At 45.0% G+C, this 6,115-nt stretch overlaps 1 pseudogene; it reads right to left on the reverse strand.

Moving 5' to 3' along the window:
* LOC126496918 (AKT-interacting protein-like) lies at positions 1-5,364 on the reverse strand (annotated as a pseudogene).
* Between the last annotated feature and the right edge of the window lie 751 nt (positions 5,365-6,115).

The following is a 6,115-nucleotide window of genomic DNA, read 5'->3' on the forward strand; positions in this document are numbered from 1 at the left end:
TTAGGTTGCTACTGTTTTCTCTTTTTTGTTGAAAGGTTGTACTGAGCCAGGCTTTAGCCATGACAGGCCAGCAACATGAACCCTTTTTTTATTTTTATTTTTATTTATTTATTAAAGATTTCTGATTCTTCCCCGCCACTTACCGTGCTCTTCGTCAGGCTGTTCTGAGTCAGCCTCTTCTCTCTGACGTCATCATGTACAGGAGGGTTCCATGGAAAATGCTAATTGCGTAGGGGTCGTCTATTTTCCGTTGGTTAAACAAACAAGGGGTACCTACCTTACTACTGTCAACCACTTTACCTTTAAAAAGCCGGATGTCTTTCTCATACAGAACCACAGCCTCAGGGTTTAGGGAACTTGTCATGTCGATCCTGTAGAAGACTCTCCTTGCATACGTTACGACCGGCCATAAGTGATTAAGGGTCCGCCTCCAATTTGCGCATGCTCTCTTCACATTCACACCTGAGGCGGAATCAGCTAGCAGGTGAAAGACGGGAATATCAAACAGCAGGCGTGGACAATCGCCATCTGGATAGTTGTCAGGAATTCAGGAATACACACACATCGTAAACTTGAATCCGCTATCCTGATACAGTCCGTGTCGTATGAATGTTACTCCAAACCACACTAATGCAGAGCGATACGATGCCTGTACCTAGACACCTGCTAGCTTCTGCTTCACCGCCAAAGTAAATTCTGCAAGAAGCGAATATTCCAGGTGGAAGGGTCCGTAAGAAGGATGGGTGCCATTTCTTGACTGCGCTGTTGGGGCTGGAGATGTAGGCTTCGTTATGGGCAGAGCGATTTTTTGGGGGGAACAGATGGCAGCTGCTTTGTTTTTGGTGCAGTTCGTGGAGGACTGGTTTTCACATCCGCTGGTAATGTCTTCTCTTCACCTGCAGCTCGTCTGCGCACAGAGTTTGCAGACAGGCTCCACAAAGGGTTCGTAACATGTACTCCAAACAAGGAACTTCAATGCTTTGTCATCAGACTCTCTGTCCTCAGCATTCACGCTGGACGCCCTGCCCTCTCCATGTGCAGCTCACGCTACCACTACTCGACTGCATCTCCAGTTGCCGGGCATCTCTCCCACAGAACCCCGCCCTCAGATTTCACAAATAATTTTCATAGTTTTTTTTTAATTTTGGGGGACCATATATAAGTTCTTGTTTTCTATTTAATCAAATCCATACATTTCCTTCATGTTTTATTACCTTACCGTTATACTTTGACTCACATCACATCACACATCAGGACTTTATGACATGTATTTATTGCCTTATTGCCATATTTTGACTATTGCATCTCATAACTATACATTTCTTTAATATAATTATTTTAAATAAATGTGTGTGTTAGTGATCTAGTTCAGGGCTAAACGCATGCTAGCCTCATTCCTATTCTACCTTTTTAATATTTTAAATTCAAATTTAGCTAGAATTTGTTTTGCCACATGGCAAGAATTATGAATCAATTAAAATTATAAATCTATTTCTCAATATCGTTTATTAATTTTACCCTATCTGTGAGAGAAGGTTATGTATGTGTGTATGGTGTGAGTGCATGTGTATGTATGTATGATGTGCATGATATGTATTTGTGCATTGTGTGTACATGCACGATGTGTGTATGTGTGTGTATTGTGTGCATGTATGATGTGCGTATTGTATAGTGTATGTATGATGTGTATGTGTATATTGTGTGTATGTCTGATGTATGTATTATATAGTGTGTGCATATATGATGTAGATGTGTGTATATTGTACCTATTATGATATGTGCATGGGCATGTGTGTGTTATGGTGTGCATGTATGGAGGTCAGAGGACAGACTCAGGCATTTGTCTTTGTCCTTTACCTTGTTTGTGACAGTATCTTGCTCACCTCTGCCATGCACCAGGTCATTTGGCCTAGGGGCTTCTGGGAAGCATCCTGTCTCTATGTCCTGGCTATAGGCGCGCTGATATTACAGAGCATCCAGCTTACACAGGCTCTGGGGATTCAAGCGCTGGTCTGCATATTTGCACGACAAGTATTTCCCCCGTCACAGTCCATAGCTTTAAGAAGCCATTCAGACAGTTGGGGTTATAAAGAAATGATCATGAACTAAACTCCAGAAAGTGGGTGAGGGTCAGGATCGCTTCCCTCTGGGAAGATCAGTGAGGGAAAAATGAACGCTGCAGGGAAGGAGGAGGTGGCCAACACTTTTGTTTGTTTTATGTTGAGACAGGGTCTCACTGTATAGCTCTGGCTGGTTGGAAATACTTTGTAGACCAGGCTGACCTCGAACCCACAGAGATCTGCCTGCTTCTGCCTCCCAAGTCCTGGGACTAAAGGTGTGTGCCACCACAACTGTTGACAGCCGTTTTAATGCAGCGTGTAGCCCCACGTGGCTAGATAGTACCCAAAGCAGACCCCGCAAGGTGAATTCATGTGATCTACCAACTACAGATGACTATAGCCAGGTGTCGCTGATCTCTGCAGGGCTGTGCTACGTCGAAAAGAGGGCTATTTCACTAGAGCTGTTTACTGTTTGCTTCAGTCTCAACTATTTTACAGACAGAATCTGGTATCCACAGCCAGTGGTGAGGAGACAGAGAAATAACAGATGATGACCTCAGCCAAGAGAGGAAGCCATCCACAAAACAGAAGAAGGCCCAGATGTTGGAATTAACAGACAGATTTGAACCCAGTTATGAAACATATGTTAAAGGAATCAACAGAAAATAGAGATAACACGCATGAATACATCTCAGGTATTTTAACCGAGATGTGGAAGCTGTAACAAACCAGAGGTACAGTTTCCTCAGAACTGTGGTCAAGACAGTTAAAATCAGGACACGCTTTGAACCAAAAGAAAGGGATTCTGGAGCATGAAGTTATAAACTCTTCCTTCTGTCTCTCTATGGCATCTGTTTTTTCCCCCCTCCTTTTACAAATGTCTCTTTCGTTTCCTTGGTTCATCTGTCTCTTGAAGACTGTATGACTAAATTTATAATAGCTTTAAAAATATTAATGGCGTGAACGAATGTGGCGGCACACACTTGGAGACAGAGGCATAGGGTTGAGAGTTTAAGCTTAACTGGACCCATGGCCTCTGCTTCGGTTCCTGCCTTGAGTTCCTGCGCTGACACCCCTTCATCATGGATTATAAACTGTGAGGTGGGATAAACCTTCTCCCTGCCAAGTTGCTTTCGGTCATGGTGTTTCGTCACAGTGATAGAAAGCAAACCAAGGCGGTGGGTGAGTCTGTGTGGGTAGCAAGAGGAGAGGAGCGTATGGAAACTTCCTGGGGGGACGGGTGGGAATATTCCAGATCTTGGTTTGCTTGTTTGCTGTGGTCAAAATTTATGGAGTAAAACGGAAAAGACCCAAGCCCACCCTGCTCCTTCTCTGCTTGGCCCCTCTGTGGGAATACTCCTTTTCATCCATCAGTCTCGGTGCCTGGAGTGGTCGCGGTGACTTTAGTTGCTGCTGTGGTAGATAACTCTCTCTCTCTCTCTTTTTTAAAATGGTGTGTGCATGTATATGTGTATCTATGTGCATGTGTATGATGTGTGTGTTCATTTTTTTGTTTGTATGTAGGTGGGCATGTGCCACCGTACATGTGTGGAGGTCAGAGGACTTGAATGTTGGGCCTCATCTTCTACCGTCTCTAAGGGGGGGGGGGTCTCGTGTTCCTGGCTGTAGGTCAGGCTAGCTGGCTGGAAAGCTTCTGGGGCAGTGATTCTCAACCTTCCTAGTGCTGTGACCTTTTATTGCAGTTCCTCATGTAGTGGCGACCCCCAACCATGAAATTATATTCATTGCTACGTCATAACTGTAGTTTTGCTACTGTTATGAGTTGTAATGTCAATATCTGATGCACTACCCATGTAGGAGTCACCACTTACAGGCTGAGACCCGCAGTTCTAGGGGGTTTCCCTGCCTCCATCTCCTGTCTTGCCCTACGCACTCTGGGGTTACAGATGCTTGGGCTGCTATACTCAACGGTAAGTGATGACATCACAGACCTGTGGATATGACACCATCCTCTCATGCTTGTCTGGAAACACTGTACCCCTGGCCCTGTGCTTTGGATCGTAACTTCCACCCGGCCTCCCCGAAGTCCATGTGTCCAAGGTCTGTGACCCTGATGGAACTGGTGAAATCTTTAAGAGGTGGGACCTCATGGGAAGAGTTTAGGCCACTGGGGAAGCCCCTTTGAAAGGGCTACACGGGCACAGTCCCTTCCTGACTTTGTTTCCTGGCCGCAGTGAGGTAAATGGACTTTTTCCAGGAGCTCTCCACATGACATGTTGCTTTGACAGAGTCCAAACCCAAACATCCAACCACCATAGCACCACAACCAGCCTTTCCCGGTTGTTCATTTCTGTGTGTACATCAGTGCCAGCTGTTCTCCTCAGTTGTTTCTCTGCTTTAATTGTTTGAGACAGGGTCTCTCACTGAGCCTGAAGCTCATCCATTTGGCTAGACTGGTTGGCCAGGCGCCCCAGGGATCCTTCTGTCTCTACCGCCTAGAGTAGGGGTTACAGGCGTGCGGTGCTGTGCTAAGCTTCTCACCCGAGTGCTGGGGACCTGAACTCAAGTCTTCATGTTTGCATGGCAAATACTGTACCAGTGTAGCCACCTCCTCACCCCACCACTCCTAGTTTTTTTTTTTTTTTAAAGTGGATTTAACTCACAGTGACAGAAAGCCAACATAATTGCTCTCAGTTGTTGCAAGTAAATTCAACTCATTACCAGTAGGAACAGCACAAGAGAGAAATGGAAATAGTAGGCGTTTAGAACATTAGTGGATTTAAGCATGCAAATCTGGAAGTGGTGATATCTTTCTGAACAGACTTTTTTTTTTCCTTTTGCGATCCAGCAAGTGAAGTTTTCTCCTTGAATGTCAGTTGTTCCGTCTTTCCCTTTAACAGAGTGTTCTGTGCACTGTGAAAAAATTAAACTGTCTAGTGAGCCGGGGGCTCGACACTCAGTTCTAAGTTGCTTCCACACACCTTGCTCCCATACACCTGGACAAAACTTTGGGTCTTATCAAGTTTCACCAAAGGCTGTATGGCCTATATGGACACAGGGTACGGCTTGTGTTCCTACCATCAGGGCCACTGGGGTCCAGCTTCCAGAACTTTCTCATCATCCCTGGCCTCGTCAAACTCCAGGACTTCTACCTTATTCAGGTAGAACTTAGAGCAAACCTGAAGACTTCATCAGTGTTTTTAAAAAAGGTGGAGACTTACTCCTTTTAAATAAAGAAAGACGTACAAGCTGAGGGCTGACAGTGGACTTCTGACCACAGGTTTGTCCCCAGCTCTCCGTTCTGAATGCATTCGACAGCTGTCACCTGTGGAGGGCATGTCATGGTGATTGTGAGCTCCACTGGACAGTGTGTTTCTTGGACTGGTTGAGGCCATCTCCTGCTGTTTTCTTTTAATGATACCTTTTCTTTCTTTAGCCAGTTCCTCTATTGAACCTTTAACCAAGAACACTCCCACTGAAGCCCTGCTGTCTTCCTAGAATCCTGTGGAAACAAATGACCTTGAGGGAAGGAGACGTGAGGATTGAGTGGAAGGGCAGTGACATTGGGAAGAGGGAAAGAGATCCGCTGATCCTCAAGTGGGGTCCTGATATCTTCGGGATCCTGAGGTGAGCTTAAACTTTATGTAGTGTGTTACAGCTATGCACATCTAAGCAGTCCTGGGCAAATTGTGGTCATACCCATCAGTGACACACTGTTGTCTTTTCTGTAGGTGGTCTGCTAAGATGTCTTGGTGGTTAAGAGCACTGGCTGTTCTTTCAGAGGACCTGGGTTCAATTCCCAGGACCCACATGGCAGCTCACAGCTGTCTATAACTCCTCATGCAGATATTCTTGCAGGCAAAACACCAATGTATGTAAGATAAATAAGTTATTAAGAAAGACGGTACAATAAAAGGGAAATCTTTGAGTGGAAACTTACCTGACTGACTCAGGCTTTTGGCAATTTCGTCTCCCAGCATGAGATACCTGGAGGAATTCTAATTTCTCTTTCATTTTTAATAGGTAGCTTTGCTGGGTATAATATTCTGGGTTAAAATTGTTGTTTTTCAGAACTTGGAATACATTTTTTTTCC

This window comes from Alexandromys fortis, unplaced genomic scaffold (assembly GCF_014885135.2).
Source record: "Alexandromys fortis isolate MF-2015 unplaced genomic scaffold, M_Fortis_MF-2015_v1.1 scaffold_20, whole genome shotgun sequence".
Classification (NCBI taxonomy): Eukaryota; Metazoa; Chordata; class Mammalia; order Rodentia; family Cricetidae; genus Alexandromys; species Alexandromys fortis.